Genomic DNA, 16712 nt, shown 5'->3' with positions numbered 1-16712 from the left:
CTCAATAGCTACCCTATACCAGTCTATTAATGCTGTATGAGAACCACAACACAAACAAACTTGATTGAGTTTATTATCCAGTCCTTCCCTGAATAAATGGATTAATAGACTTTCTGGTAAAGTAGGGAGTCTGCCAACCACTTGTCAAAAGTCACTGACATACTCCCGAGCTGTTCTGCCTTTCTGCTTGACAGCCAGCAAATCCTCCTCCGCTTGTTTATCGGTTGTTTTATCCTCAAAATGGGTTCTCAATGCCACCAAAAATTGTCTGCTATCCCCCAATTCAGCTGACCGATGGCTATGCATGTCTGCTGCCCATTCTTGATCCTCCCCTACTAATACACTTGTCACAGCCACCACCATAGACCAATGCGAAGGGTAACTATGGCCATACAGATTGAAGTGGTTAATGACTTGCCCCAAGAATACAGCTATCCTATTGGCACTGCCATCAAAAGTTGCAGTTAAGGGAGGGGGTCCCCATTTCCCTTGTGCTGGTACTTCCCAATGAGCTCCAGATGACAGGTCTCGCCATTCTGATACACGGGGTCCTGCGGTATACCTTTGCTCTTCCGTATCTTGCATGACATCTGGTCTTTGAGACCGTATCTCTGACTGATCTAATCTTCCAACATCCAACACTGGAAGCCCCATAGGACTGAATGTGAATAAGGGGTCTCTGCCTAGACTCAACCCCTCCCTCCTCTCAGTTAAACCCCTCCCAATAGGACCCTTCAACGAAATCTCTTCAATTTGACCTCTTAGCATGTCTAGAGTTTCGCTGCCTGGTGCCACCCACTGGCTTTCCTCAGGCCAACGTTTGACCCACCAGTCCAGTTCTTTCTCATGATGCTGAGGCTTTTCCCAAAAAGCCTCTTTATCCACTTTCCGCTGATGAAGGGATTCACTCAATTGCACCTCTTTTTTTTACCTTTAGGCAGTTTAGGTTTCACCTGGTTGTTCTGGCGAAGGCATATTTTCCTCCTCCATTGTCGGCTTCAACCTCCGTCCGACCTCCCCTGCCTCCTCCTCTACCTCTGCATCCTCTTCTTCCGACCATTCTGGAACCGTACTTTCTGCCATAGTCACCTGACAATCACTCTCTCTTCACTCAAAGTACAGGTGTAAATGAGCACTGGCTTTCTGTCAGCCTTTCTAGGCAAGTAGGGATTTTAGGTATAAACCACATTACTCACTTCTGTGGAGTTAAGATAATGGTTTATTTACAATACATCCCATCCAAGTCAGCGACAACAAGAAAATATCTGTATAAAGCCAGTGCTGAGAGCAACTGCCTCTCAGCACCTTTTATGCAATAATCCACCTTTCGTAATTAACCTAACATCTGCCCTCCCGGCTAATTCCCCACGCTTCCTCCCTGTGCTCCTAATCGCATCTATCATCCCACTCCCAATTAGTGTAGCCCTAAACCACCACCTCCTCCCCACAGCTATAGCCACCCTTTAGCATTATTCAAACCAACTTCCCCTTTCTGTCTTAAATGTTTCATCACAATCCCTCTAACAGTATTTGCTCCAGCTGGAGTTTCTCCCCACTACATCTATCTATCTACCTACTCTCCCCTAATGTTCTCTAATGTTCTGCAAACCTCCAGCATGCGTCGACATAACAATCCTTCATTTTGACTGGAGTCTACATGTTAGCTTTTGCTGTTCTTATCAACGACCTCGCCGTCATTCATCAACCTAGCCATGCAGTTCAGTTAATTCCATGTGGGGCTTCATGGTGAGTGTGGAAACATTGAAGCCTGACACAAATAGTATATTTAAAAGGGCTAAACCGATTAAAAAAATTTCTTATCTTAAAGTGTAAAATATATGTAATTAATTTCTAAGAATACACAATGGATTAAATGGATAAACTTTTAGAAGATGATTAGGATTGAAAGACAACAAAATTGAAATTATCAAAATGGGAGTAAAAGACATAAACCAAGAAAAGGATATGGACATGGAATAGCTTTGGGGAAAAATCCTGGACTTTAGGGTGGTGGATACTTAGAAGATTCTTTTTAAATTCCAAAAAGCAATGAAATATTAAATTCTGCAGGAATGATTTAAAGATCAAAAACATGCAGAGCAAAAAGAAGAAATACAAAGTTGGCCTATTTGACCAGAGATAAACTGTTTGTTTGATTTTCTGGTAACTCATAATGGACCTTCTGTTGAACAAGTATTGATTATGATGAGTGAATGTGTTGAGGTAATTCCCCGTTAGGAGAATGAGCGCATACAGGGAGACGTAGTAAGAGTAATGTTGGATAATACACACACAGCACACAGATACACTGTACGGTAAATGTAGGTTTTTACTTCCAATAAACGTTTAAGCAAAGTCCAAGATAAGCAGTTCAAGTCATTCACAGGTAAATTAGTCAGTGTTCAGTTCAGGGATAATCCAAATATCAAAGTCCAGTATCAAAAACAGTTCAGTAACAGACTTAAATCAAAGATCAGTAACAGTCATTAGGAAGAACGGCAACTCTCTCCAACAGAAGGGAACAGAAAACTCACTGAGACTAAACAACCCAGGTTTCTGGCTCCATCTTATGGCCGTTTGATAAACCACACCCAATTACAATTTTTGCATTTTCTTAAAGATACAGTATTAAAATGTCTATCCTAGTTTATATATTTCCAACCCAAATAACTATTAGGTGACTTACATTCCTAACATTATGAAAGATTATGATTTCTGGATTACATATAAATAAAAGCTAGGCTATGGGAACAAAAGTTTGTTTATTTGTAACTTTGAAAGAGGATTAAAAATTACTAAACAAGTAGTCCTTGACTTACAACATTTCATTTAGTGATCGTTTAAATTTATAACTGCACTGAAAAAAGTGACTTATGACCATTTTTCATACTTAGAAATTTAATTGTTGGCAGCATTTCAAGAAAGATAGAGGTGTGTCCTTATCAGACTTATCCTGAAGGACTTTGGGAGACTTCCATGGAACTATTTACAAACTGAGACACATTACGGGCTGTGAATGACTGAAATTCACAGCCGTTGAAATAAAGAAAAAAGGGTTTTGGGACTAACATGTGTTTGTTAGAGTCTCAATAAGCCTTGGTCAGAACACAATCAACCTAGTTGTTTCTGGAACTGGCCCAAGTCACAAGAAGCTTCCAGTGGAAAACTAGCAGATTGGGCAAAAAACTATCCCTTTGCTGTTGGATTCATATCCTACCTGGTGAGCTCTGGTGATGCAATAATTAAAAGTGTACTATTGCAGGAAAATTCTGCCCACAGCCTGGAGTTCGATGCTGATGGGGCTCAAGGTTGATTCATCCTTCCAAGGTCGGTAAAATGAGAACCCAGATTGTAAACCATCAAGAGAGTGCTGTAAAGCTTTCTGGAGTGATATATAACCCTAAATGCTATTACTAAATGCTATTGCTAACTTTTGTTCAGCTCCAGAGAATGTACGCAGCACTGCCTTTCCCATTTCCCCCACACAACAGCTGCTCTGTGAGAAGGTTAGAGCAGGTTTCTTGAGTGTCATAAAAATACCTATCTAATGAGAGCGTCAGACTGTTCCTACAGCTACTTGTGTAATAGCAGGCAAATCAGTCCTTAAAATGAGAAGCTCAGAGTGAGCACCTGCCTGTGGGAAGTGAGTAAGTTGCATTCAAATCTCTTTTAAGAAAAGAACAAGGGGGTATTGCTGAGAATTTTCAACGATTAGAGGAGGAGAAAACAGCAGGAACAAGGGTTCTATCCGCTGAATATTAGAAATTAACATTTTGCATAGTAAATTTGGAATCAGTCCAGTGTAGGGAAAACTGATAAAGTAAAGGAAGAAAAATCAAGCTGGTGTAGAATTTTCGTTCATGAATTTTCTTTTGCAAGATGTATTGCTTACACTACTCTAAAAACAAATGAGGTTGATTGATTGACTTTTTTTCAATGCCAGATAGAGTGAAATAGTTAATTGAAATCAAGGACTTCACTGTTATTGTAACAGGGCTACAAAGCTGACCATCTGGATCATGTTAATGTATTTTAATCTATTTAGTTTATTTACTACTACTATATTACTCTGTTAATCTATTAAGAATTAGATTCTAATTCTAAAATTATTCTAGAATTATTTATATGCAGTTTCAGTTTTCCAATTAGGTATGGAATTGGGTATGTCTAGTTTAATATTTACCAATTAATATTTACCAATATTAATACACTGATCAGTGTATTAATACTGATGGTTCAATATTAGCTAAGAGTGGATTCTCACACTCACTCTTCGTCTTTATCATCATGACCTATGAAGAGCACATTGGGCAGCAAACATTTTCCAGTGATTTCAATTATTTGCAGCATCTTGGCATTGTTCAAAGGGACATTAATAATCTTAAGATCTTCCCTAAAAGTTTGGCATCAAATTTTCCAAGGCTGGCTTCATTTTCTCTTTCCTCCAGGCTGTATCAAACAGTGTGCAATTTTTGGATACTGATCTTTAAGCATACATAAGATATGGCAAACCAGCTGCATTCACAATCCTTGATAGATGTTCTAAATCTGATCTTTTTAGTACCTCTTCATTAGTGATGTGGTCATGATATGAGACATGGAGGAATCTTCTCTATTAGCATTAAATGTTTTCCAACATTCCATAGATGTTGGAAAACATTTAACCATTTAATTCTCTTGATTGTACACTTCCAGGTTTCACAAGCATATATTACAATTGTTATAACAACACCCTTGAAGAGTTTTATCTTTGTATTCAGTGGTGGGATTCAAATTTTTTTACTACCAGATCTGTGGGTGTGGCTTGGTGGGTGTGGCAGGGGAAGGATACTGTGAAATATCCAGTCAGAAGTGGTATTTGCCGGTTCTCCAAACTACTGAAAATTTCCACTACCGGTTCTCCAGAACTGGTCAGAACCTGCTGAATACCACTTCTGTTTGTATTAATACTTCTATTAATGCTATTTTATAATGCTGAGCTAACAAAAGAAAAGCAAATACAGCAGAACCAACAGCTTCAGTGCTGATAAGCATAGCAATAAAAAGGCCTGCAAATTATTAGATATTATCTAATAATTATAAGAATTGTGAGATTAAAGGGGAAAAATGATATCTATATATATAAAAGCAAAATACCACTCACGCATCATCACAAAATCTCCAGAACTTGTAAAGGAATATCAAACCAGGGTTGGGGATATGAAAAGGAAGAAGGGACCTTCTAATCATGCATGGTGGAGTTGTAACAAAGCAAGGAGATTTTGGGCGCAAATATATGTATATGTATAAATATAAATATAAATATAAATATAAATACAAATAATATAAATATAAATATAAATATAAATATAAATATAAATATATATAATAACTTTTGCATCATTATTTGGATTTGCACCCAAAATCTCCTTGGGGGTGGGTGGGGTGGAAACAAGTTGCAGTTATGACTAGGGGTGGGATTCAATTTTTTTAACAACCGGTTCTGTGAGCGTGGCTTAATTGGTGGGTGTGGCTTGGTGGTCATGTGACTGGGTGGGTGTGGCCAACTCAACATCACTCATGTCAAGGGGCGCTTCTCTTCGACTGGCCTCTCATGACAGTGCAACAGTCATAAGTGTGAAAAATGGTCATAAGTCACTTTTTTCAGTGCCATTGTAACTTTGAATGGTCACTAAATGAACTGATGTAAGTCAAAGATTACCTGTACAAAAATACAAAAGCTTCTTTGCTTGCAAAAAGCTGCCCTAAATACCAATCATTAGATTAAAAATACCTGCAAGCCGGAGTTACAAATCAGGCAGGGTGACAGAGCAGCTTGAGGAATTAAAATAGTTAAAATGCAGTGATAACTATCAAGCAGCCAACTCTTGCTCATAAAGTGAAATCCTTTAGCAGAGAAGTCATTTAAACTCTCCAGAAAGAGCACACCCAGGAAAAGCAATCCTCAGATCCATTTGCACAACTTAAAGATACCAGCTGGTCTCACTCACCTCACAAGATATCCTAAGGAAACCATCCAGATTTAAGGAAAGTCATATGCACCCCCAGAAAGGCAGTAAAAAAATCAGTGCCAAGCTTGTATCCTGCCTCTTGGAAGTATACCCCAAAAGGACAGTGCCAGGTACCACTAAAGCAGTAAAGGAAGGCCCCTTCCCCAGATAGAAAAAGAAACCATGAGGCAGGAAAAAATCCAAACACAATACAAATAATTAAATCACAACAGTAGCTGTTGCTTGTTGAAGCTGAATAGGAAAAATTATCCCATCAATAAACACAGGATTAAATGTCACCAAGCACAGAATTAACCTTCACCAAAAACCAGTTTTAGACCAAAACTCAGAAAGGGTATGTAAACTCATATTTGAATGTCAATCTTTCTAGCTAGCCAAGTAGCCTTGTTGAAGGTCACTCATTTTGGTTTCTTGTCATTAAAAGCTTCTTTACGGTTATTCAATGATTTCTTCAAAATGCTGATTGTCCAGGGAAGTATTTCCTCCCAAGAGCAGTGTAAAAATCTTAAAACAACCCTTCCCCTTTAAGAAAGTCAAGCCCCAGAAGCTCCGGAGACAGGAAGTCTAGGCGTACTGGCAAGAATGTAATAAGGGTGGAAAACAAAACAAAAGAAGATTGCTTCTAACTACTGGTTCTCCGAACTGCTTAAAAAGTTAACAAGGGATCAGAATCCCACCCCTGGTTATGACTTGCACCATTCTCTATAACCTATCTCAAGGGTCTTCAAACTTGGCAAGTTTAAGACTTGTGGATTTCAACTCCCAGAATCCCTTAGCTAACATGATTGGAGGAGGAATTCTGGGAGTTGAAGTGCGCAAGTCTACAAGCTGTCAAGTTTGAAGACCCCTGACCTATCTCTATAACCTATCCTGCTCAGACCTAGTATCATCAGATGAACTGCAGTGATCTGGAAAGATGGAGAACTGAAATGGTGACAAGCGGCTTTATAAATAAAGCTATTGGGATATTGTAGATTTCTAATGTTCACTTTATTACTTGGAAACAGAATGAGCTCAATGTTTGCATTCCTGTAGGTAAAATCCTCGAGTCACTATTCCACAGAGAAAGCATTTCAAATAGTCTCCACATGGCAGTCATACAGATAGTCCTTGACTTACAACAGTTTGTTTAATGACCATTCCAAGTTGCAGCAGCACTGAAAAAAATGACTCATGTCCCTTTTTCACATTTATGACCATTGCAGCATCCATGACCCATGGTCATGTGATTTACATTCAGAAGCTTGACAACTGATTTGTATTTATGATGGTCGCAGTGTCCCAAAGTCATGTGATTCCCCTTTTGCCACCTTCCAATAAGCAAATGAAGCCAAGTTGGGCATCCTGGAGTGAGAAGGAGTGCCAGAGGAGTAATACCTCCTTAAAAAAAACCTTGGTCCAGCTGGCCTGGCTGGTAGCACCTGGTAAGGGCCCCTTTCCAGGGTTACAGGAGAAGAGGGTCAACAGTTTTGAAGGCAGAAAAGGGCTTTATGCCCCAACAACAGATAAAATGATAGAACCATCTTCTAGGAGAAGGGAAACTCTGATTTCAAACCTCCACTGCCTTGTGGCTATATCTATTATTGGAAAAGGCTTCAGGAGTCAACCTCGAGGCAAAATCCAGAGCCGGAGTCCCGGAAGCAGTTTATGACTGTGTACAATCACATTCTGGTAACTCCTGCGACACAGCTGGAATTAATCATATCAGCTCTGCCATTCCATTAGACTATTTCAGTGACGTGGAGAGGGGGGAATCTGCTGCTTGGGTAACAGTTTATCCTCCATATTAAATTACCCAGGCCTCGTGCTCTGAAGCAGGGGTTGCCAACCTTTTGGACCTCAGGGACCACCAAACTCATAATTTTAGATCCCAGGGACCACTAACTGGTTCTGTGGGCATGGCCTAATTTGTGGGTGTGGCTTGGTGGTCATGTGACTGGCTGGGCATGACTTGTATGTAAATATTATAAATATTTATATAAATATTGAATTTTTTATAAAAAAAGAGCAACTTTTACCCAAAATCAGGCAAAGCAGGCAGATTGAGTTGCTCACAGAATCACAGATTCATTCAGAAATCTATATCTGCCATTGGCTAGTTCAGTCTGTCACATAAAATTTGCTTACAAGCAAACTCATAAAATTTGCTAGCAAGCAAACTCACAAAATTAATTAATAACATACCATGTATGTAAATTGTTAGGAATAACATAGGTTACCTAACGTAGTTTGGGTAAAATAATATATATAGACTATGATAGTGAATTTAAGTGTGTGTCACTTTAACTGCAAAGCATGTAATTTTGGGTGCGGCTGTAAATTGCCATAAGAGGGAGCAAGAGAACTTGATTGATTGCTGGCTTACTGAATTGCTTGCTGACGATGATGGATTGTTAACTGCTTGTTCTCTGCTGTTGCTGAAGGAAGAAAAAATGTTTGACTTCTTCATATCTCTGCTGCGAAGAGATATATTACTGGACTGATATTTGTAAGTTTAATGACCTCTTTTTCGACACTGGACTTTGCAACTGAATAATCCCCGGATGGACTGAACAGTGCTAGTTAAATAGTTTATTCCAGTAAGATTTATAGCATAGTCAAACAGTCCATATATCATACACTAGTATGATATATGGACTGTTTGACTATGCTATAAATCTTACTGGAATAAACTATTTAACTAGCACTGTGTATCTGTTTTACTAAGTGTAAGCTACAACAAAGTTTATCTCACATATTTGCCTGCCTGCCTGACTGCCGTGCAGATTCTGCTAGGGTGTATATCCCTAACATAAATATTGAATTTTTTATAAAAAAAGCAACTTTTATCCAAAATCAGGCAAAGCAGGCAGATTCAGTTGCTCACAGAATCATTCAGTGATCTATCTATCTGCCATCGGCTAGCTCGGTCTCTCAAATTTGCTTGCCGTGAGTCTGCACTGAATTTGCTTGTAAGCAAACCTTTAGTCCTAAGGGAGGTTCGGCTGTGCTTAGCTGGAAAGCAAGAAATCCAACCATTTCCTGCTTCCTAGCTAATCTAAATCTCCTGGCACAGCAGAACAGAGGATGGTCGGAAAAACAGCAACTTAGCAGACAAGTTTGCTGGGTAAGGAGTGAGTGGGTGGGGAGGGTTCCCGCGGGCCATGTGGGCTAAGCAGACTTGTGTTTCTGCGCAGCCTGGATTAATTGCTTTGGGGGTTTGCTCTGGGAGTGAGATTTCTCTGCAGCCCACCAAATTTTCTCACGGTCCACCAGTGGCCTGCGGCCCACCGGTTGGCAACTGCTGCTCTGGAGATGACACTCCAGCTTTGCACACAGCATTGAAACAACACGGGAAGTGGCAGTTACTGGTTTCATAGCACGATACCAGTCTCTTGAGACTGAAGGATGCCAATTCAGATTCAGTTAAGCAAAGTCAATGGGAAAGCCAGATGCACTCAAAAATTTAACAACTGCTGGGATTCACTTAACTAATGTGGCAAGAAAAGTCATAACATGGGGCAAAACTCATGTAACAAATTTTTCGTTTCGCGACATACATTTTGGGCTCAATTGTGGTCATAAGTTGAAGACTACCTGTACTATTTGTCACTTTGCTTACGTTTTCAAGCATCCCAGCAAACTGGGATTTGTTAATTAACTTAAGCTTTGGCTAACGATCAGAGGAGCATTTTTAACTGATATGATCAAGGGGTAAAATGGATATTTGAATGAAAGTAATTAGGACATCTCAAAGGAGCAATCATTTCACCACTAATCTCTCCCTTTGAATATGTGTAGTAATAAAAATTACAGGTTGAGGGAGGCAGTTGAAAATTTCATTTAGGGTGGCTCACAATAACCAAATGCAATTAAGTGAAATCCTACATGGGATTTCAAAGAGAGGGAAGTCTGTGTGTTGCTTTAACATTATTTCATGCCTGTGGAAAGCAGAATAAAAAAACATAGCTAAAGATGATATTTCTAAATATTATAAATTGGTTAAATGCCCTTTCCTTTTTTAAAACACCATGTTCAAGCAAAATACTTCAGCTAGGTTGAGCTTTCAGAAATGAGGAAAATGTATCAAAATCCAATAGTTAAAATATCAATGATTAATCCATCGCAAATAACTCTTTGGACTGTTGAGAACCATGAATGCCACCAATTAGACAATAATTATGTCGCTCACAATCTTTTGCCATTCTTCATCTAGGCAGGAGCTGATAGAAGTTGAAGTCTAGGTTTTAAACTTTAGACTATTATAGAGAACAGAAAAACAGTTCCCATCTCCCTATCTTATCAAGACAAGCCTAGAGATATGAATTCCAAACGAGTTTCTAATAAACATTTTATTCCATGCTTTCAGCATAAAAGCAATTCTACAGTAGCTAAAGCTGCAAGAGAAAAAGACATCCTTTTACTTGCACATTTATTTATTTATTTATTTATTTGATTTGTCAATCACTTACAAGATAATAGTATCTTGTAAGTATATACATAGTATATGAATACATGAAATGGGTACATATAAGAAAAATAAAAGAAACAATAGGACAGAGACGGTAGGCACGTTGGTGCACTTATGCACGCCCCCTACAGAACTCTTAGGAAAGGGGTGAGGTCAATAGTAGACTGTCTAAGGGTAAAGTTTTTTGGGTTTGGGGAAAAAACCACAGAGTCAGGTAGAATATTCCAGACATTGACCACTCTGTTGCTGAAGTCGTATTTCCTGCAATCAAGTTTGGTGCGGTTAACCTTGAGTTTGTATCTATTGTGTGCTCTTGTATTGTTATGGTTGAAGCTGAAGTATTTATTGACAGGTAGGACATTGCAATGTATGATTTTATATAGTTAGATCAGATCGAAGACGGCGTAATTCAAGGTTTTCTAGGTCTAGAATTTCAAGTTCACGTATAGGACCTTCTCCTATTTCATCATAATCATACCAGAAACTCACATAATAATATCATTTTTTTTCCTGCTGGGTTACTGTGGTATTAGCGCAGAGGTGGGATTCTACTGGTTCTGTCCACCTCTGTAGAACTGGTAGTTCTGAAGAGCATCAGACAGAGAGCATACATAGAACCGGTTCTATGTCTGCCGCTGTTTTGGCCCACCTGCCCGCCTGGGCTCTTACCTGACCTTTATTTCCTGCTTTTTCAACTGCAGCGTGACACAGCTGCGGTTGAAAAAGCAGGAAAAAAAAGGGCTTTTCCAACTGCTGTGCACTTGCACGCAGCACTGCTCAGCTGTCCGGGCAGCTTAGCAGGTCGTAAATTGCACTCGCGTGATGCAGAGTGACAGAACCGGTAGTTATACTGGTCGGATCCCATCCCTGAATTAGTAATTAAAGTTGATTTAAACTTTAGCTGTTTATTATTTTAAAGTTCTGTTTTCTTCTTTAAGATGCAGCTTAAGGTTACCTTGACAAATCTTGCATTCAATAAATCAAATACCATCCATTTGTCAGACAACCTGAATAGTTTCAAGATAAAGATGGCAATGGGGATGTTGAAAGATCAAAGGGGATTTGATCCCCAAGCTAAGAAGATAGATTTGTAGAGGAGAATAGAACATTTTCTTTATCTTCAAGACCACAGCACAGAAATCGGCTTTTGAAAATGGCAGGCTGCAGAGTTTTGGATGCTTTTTATAGGGAAGAATATGTGTGTTTGTATAAGAGAGAAGTATGCATCAGGGAAAAGTATATCGGTGTTGATTTGGTGGTCATGCAGTTTTGGAGGAGGTCTGGTTTTTAACACCTATTTGAGTATGTAAAACATTTGCAGGTCTGGGTGCAGCATATTGAGTGTTAAGTTTTTGTATATCCATGGAATTGAATGTTTTGGAATTTCATTTGTTAGTCGGTCTCTCACTTGATCAAATAGTCTCCAGCATTACTTTCAGGTACGGTCATTAAATTAGTCTTACAATATCTTATTTGTCTTACAACACTGTTTCCTTGGGTTATTGCAGGTCAGGTTTTAGTGATTAAGAAATCTTTTTAAGGGGGGAGTAATAACAACAACAACAACGATGATGATGATGATGATGATAATAATAATAACAACAACAATACAAATAATCTGATAATTCCCTTGTGTAGCTGCTTGCAACACGTACTTGCAACACGTACATACATCAGTATATCCATTAAAACCTGAAACATACATAAATACATCCTTTAAAAAAATCAACCAACAATAAGACAATATCTGTTGATGTCCTCGATTAAAATATTTTCTTTCTCAAGGTCTTACAAAAGAGGGTTTTTACCATTTCTTTTTAAAAAAAAGACAAGATAGAGCAGGGGCAATTAGACCAAGTAGAGAGGCATATCCTCTTGGAGAAGGTAGTCCTGAAGATATAAGTACACGTGGTCCTGTAGGGTTTCACTTCACTGCATTTGGTTATTGTGAGCCACCCTTAATGAATAATTTTCAAATGCCTCCCTTAACCTGTAATTTTTATTACTACACATATTCAAAGGGAGAGATTAGTGGTGAAATGATTTCCCCTTTGGTATGTCCTTATTAGTTCCATTCAAATATCCATTTTACCCTTTGATCATATCAGTTAAAAATGCTCCTCTGATCGTTAGCCAAAGCTTAAGTTAATTAACAAATCCCAGTTTGCTGGGATGTTTGAACACAAAAGCAAAGTGACAAATAGTAGAGGTAGTCCTCGACATACGACCACAATTGAGCCCAAAATTTATGTCGCTAAGTGAGAAATTTGTTAAGTCCCATTCAAACTATGGACAGTGTGATTGCAAGTTATTTATTTCATAGCCTTCATAATTAATTGTTAGTTGAACTGGGATCAATAGATGAATCTAGCAATTCTCAATCTGAGGCCTTTAAAATCAGTTGAACTTTATTTTCTAACTGGAGATTATATCAGCAAACACTACAGTATTTGACAACACTCAGGTTTCATGTGATCTATTGGTAAAGAATCAAGCGTTCAAAACAGCTATTATCACCACACAATTTATCAAGCACCTCATATCCTAAAGAACAAAGTCTGATAACACTTAATGGCTCTTTTGTACAGTGAAAAATCTTATCTTCATAATCAATAATTCTTTCAGCACAAAAATTGCTGGTTACAACACACTGCTTTCATATGTTATCCTATTGCTTAAGCAGGATGTCAGTTGTGTAAGAGTATCTTTTTCATCAGTAAATTCATGTCAATTTTTTTCACAAAGTTACATTTGCAATTTGAAAAGTTGAAAAAGAAAACCTTGGGAAGAAGGCCCTCCAGCCTTTCCAGGTAAACCAACAGAAAATATGACCCGATGAGCTTATTCTACTTTGTTGTAAGGCTACATTAACAAAATCTTGCAAGTCTGAAAGTACAAATCTTCCGCTTTCTCTTTTTGCAGCCTGATAAACTAGACAGCTTCCTTTCTGAGATTTTTCTCTGCCAGTTTATGTAGCATCATGGCTGTTCCCTAATACCACTACTAGATGACATCGCTAGGACTCGCTGCCTTAGAAGAGTGAGGCAAATCCTCAGTAACGATTCTCACCCTGGTCAGCGCTTCTTTATTCTCCTAATCATCGAGAAGGAGATATAGAAGCATAGGCATCTGCACAAACAGGCTGAAGAATAGTTTCTATCCATGGGCTATCAGACTCCTGAATGGAAAATAACCTTAGAACATAGTACAATTGACTTGCAGGGCCAGCGTGAAGAGCAATAAGTTCACATGGTGCAATTGGATTGTGTGTTGTTAGTAGGATTCAGTGGGTTAGGGATTTTCTGTTTTCACTGAGAGTTGTATTGTGTTTGGGATGGTGGTGCACGAAGGGAGGCTCAACCAATCTCATTGTACACATGTTGTACTCTGACAATGAAGATTTGAACTTGGACTTGAACTTTAAGTCCCCCCTGCCATCTGATCATTCACTAGGTAGCATCTCTTCCCCCAATCTTCTCAAGATCATTCCCAGATATCATTACAGTTTGGGGACTCCCTAAATGAAGGCCCCATTTGTAGCTCTTGGGAGGGGGTGCCTGTGGAGTTTCCCTGCGATGCTGCTCAGAAAAGAGCTGGACGCTTGCTGGCCCCATATTCTGTTGATTCGCAAGATCTGCATTGCATTGTTATGTCAGACACTGGCATTTTTATCAGGCATGATCTGGTTAAAAGAGCAATTAAAAACAGCCCATGATCTCTTCTTTGCTTCTCTTTTGATGATAGGCATATTTTTGCTATTCTTATTTGCATTGGATTCCAATTTTCCAATGATGGATTTCAAGATCTTTATTACTAAGCCACCACAGGGTATGTATGTACGTATGTATATTTATATGGAATCCATTGGCTGTCAGCACGCCGGTGAGAGTGTGTAGTTCGGTCTCTAGGTGTTGTTCGTCGGCTAAGCATTTTGTTCTGGAGATGAGTGTCTCGGCTACGGAATTGATCTGTGCTGGGTGGTGGTGTGAGAGTGCGTGTAGATAGCGGTTTGTTTGTATATATATGGATCTTTGGTTATTTGGGTTTTCTCCCGTGTAAGATTGGAAGTATCTAGGCAACGTTTCAATGAAGTCTCATTCATCATCTTCAGGCTTGTGTCTTCGGCTCTGTGCTTCTCAGAGTAATGTGAGCTTGCAGTTGCTTCTTCCTTTTAACTGCTAGCAGTTAAACTAGCAGTTAAAAGGAAGAAGCAGCTGCAAGCTCACATTACTGAGAAGCACAGAGCCGAAGACATAAGCCTGAAGATGATGAATGAGACTTCATCAAAGCGTTGCCTAGATACTCCAATCTTACGTGAGAAAACCCGAATAACCAAAGATCCACATACAAATACCCATGAGAACCTCAGAATATATATATATATATATATATATATATATATATATATATATATATATATATATATATATATATATGTGTGTGTGTGTGTGTGTGTGTGTGTGTGTGTATGTATGTATGTATGTATGTATGTATGTGTGTGTGTGTGTGTATATATATATATATATATATATATATATATATATATATATATATATATGGCATTCAGATTTGTTCGGGTATTTTCCCACGTCATAGCAGTTGTGCTTTTAAAGTTGTAGCAACGTTTCAGCAGAATCTCATCTGCCATCATCATATATATATATATATATATATATATATATATATATATATATATATATACATACATATATATATATATATATATATATATATATATATATATATATATATATATATATATATATATATATTTTCTGAGGTTCTCATGGTATTTGTATGTGGATCTTTGGTTATTCGGGTTTTCTCCCGCGTAAGATTCAAAGTATCTAAGCAACGTTTGCGAGGTCCCACTCGCCATCTTCAGGCTGGTGCTTTCGGCTTAGTGCCAGTGCAAGCAGTGTGTGACCGGAGCTGCCATCTCTCTATATATACAAGTGGTGGGGGATGGTGTGCTGGGCTGGTTGGCTGTGCTGCAGCCTCTTGATTGGTTGATGGAGTTGATGTTGGTATAATGGGCTGTGTAATGGCCTTTTGTTGTAGAGATATCCTGGATCTTGTGCTGTCATCTCCTGGGTCGTTAGCCTCTTGTGTTTTAACGGCTTGGGTAATGGGTTGTGTGATGGGCTTGTGAGTTCTTTTGTTGTGGTATCCTGGGTCTTGCGTTGTAATCTCCTGGGTCGTTTGTGTTTTGATCTCTTTTCGATTAGCCTCCTGTGTAGTAACAGCTTGGGTAATGGGTTGTGTGATGACCTTGTGAGATTTATTGCTGTGGTATCCTTGGTCTTGTGCTGTGATATCCTGGGTCATTTGCTGTGTTGTGACTTCTTGAGTTCTTGAGGTGTAATTTCTTGAGTTTTCTGATGTGATGTCCTGAGCGGGTGGCTGTGATGTAGCATTTTGGGTTTTTAATATGGCTTTGAGTTTGGGGTCTGGGTCTGTGTTCGTTTGGCTTCGAGTTCGTGGTCGTGCCACATCTTTATGGTGGGGGTCAGTTCGCTTCATGTATGGTTCAGAGGAGTTTGAAGTGGGTAGTGATGCAGCTGCAGTGCGGCTTCTGGTCTGTGGTCGTGTCTCATCTTCTGTGTGGGTGTGAGTCTGATTTTTACGTGGAAGTGTGGTGGTGGCATCTTGTGTGTGAAACACAAGCTCTAGAAAAATATGATCACAAACCCAAACTCTGGCTCAGATACGTAGATGACACCTTCATAATCTGGCCACACGGGAAAGAAAAACTGAACAACTTCCTCACACACCTCAACAGCCTACACCCCAAAATACATTCACCATGGAAACAGAAGCTAACAATCAACTTCCCTTCCTAGATGTCTTGGTATACAAAAACCCAATGGCTCCCTAGGACACACCATCTACCAAAAGAAAACACATACAAACCGCTATCTACACGCACTCTCACACCACCACCCAGCACAGATCAATTCCGTAGCTGAGACACTCATCTCCAGAACAAAATGCTTAGCTGATGAACAACACCTAAAAACCGAACTAAACACTCTCACCAACGTACTAACAGCCAATGGATTTCAAAGAAAGAAGATCACCCATCTAATCCAAAAAGAAACCCCAACCAAAATCCAAGACAGAGAACAAGAAAGCAACGGCAAAGCCCTCCTCCCATATATAAAAGGCACTACAGACAAAATCAGCAAGATCCTCCAAAAACACAACATTAAAACAGCATTCTGCACAAACAGAAAAATATCCACCATCCT

The 16712-nt window shown here is 39.0% G+C and overlaps 1 protein-coding gene across 3 annotated transcripts in view; it reads left to right on the top strand.

The window, feature by feature from the left end:
• The window catches only part of ASAH2 (N-acylsphingosine amidohydrolase 2), a 214973-nt gene that overhangs the window by 151397 nt on the left and 46864 nt on the right, over positions 1–16712 (top strand). Inside the window, exon 1 of one of the 3 annotated variants that reach the window (XM_087964165.1) lies at positions 13198–13271. The exons of 1 other annotated variant lie outside the window; for it this stretch is intronic. The gene's annotated coding sequence lies outside the window, so the exon portion shown is untranslated. Of the gene's footprint in view, positions 1–13197; positions 13272–16712 lie in introns of those variants that run through there. One more of the 3 variants, XM_087964166.1, reaches the window with a different exon arrangement.

Source organism: Notechis scutatus, chromosome 4 (genome assembly GCF_049901735.1).
Source record: "Notechis scutatus isolate UNSWTSFEM ecotype Mainland chromosome 4, rNotScu1.2, whole genome shotgun sequence".
Taxonomy (NCBI): Eukaryota; Metazoa; Chordata; class Lepidosauria; order Squamata; family Elapidae; genus Notechis; species Notechis scutatus.
Note: the sequence above shows the minus strand (reverse complement) of the source record. Positions and strands in the feature narration are given on the sequence as shown.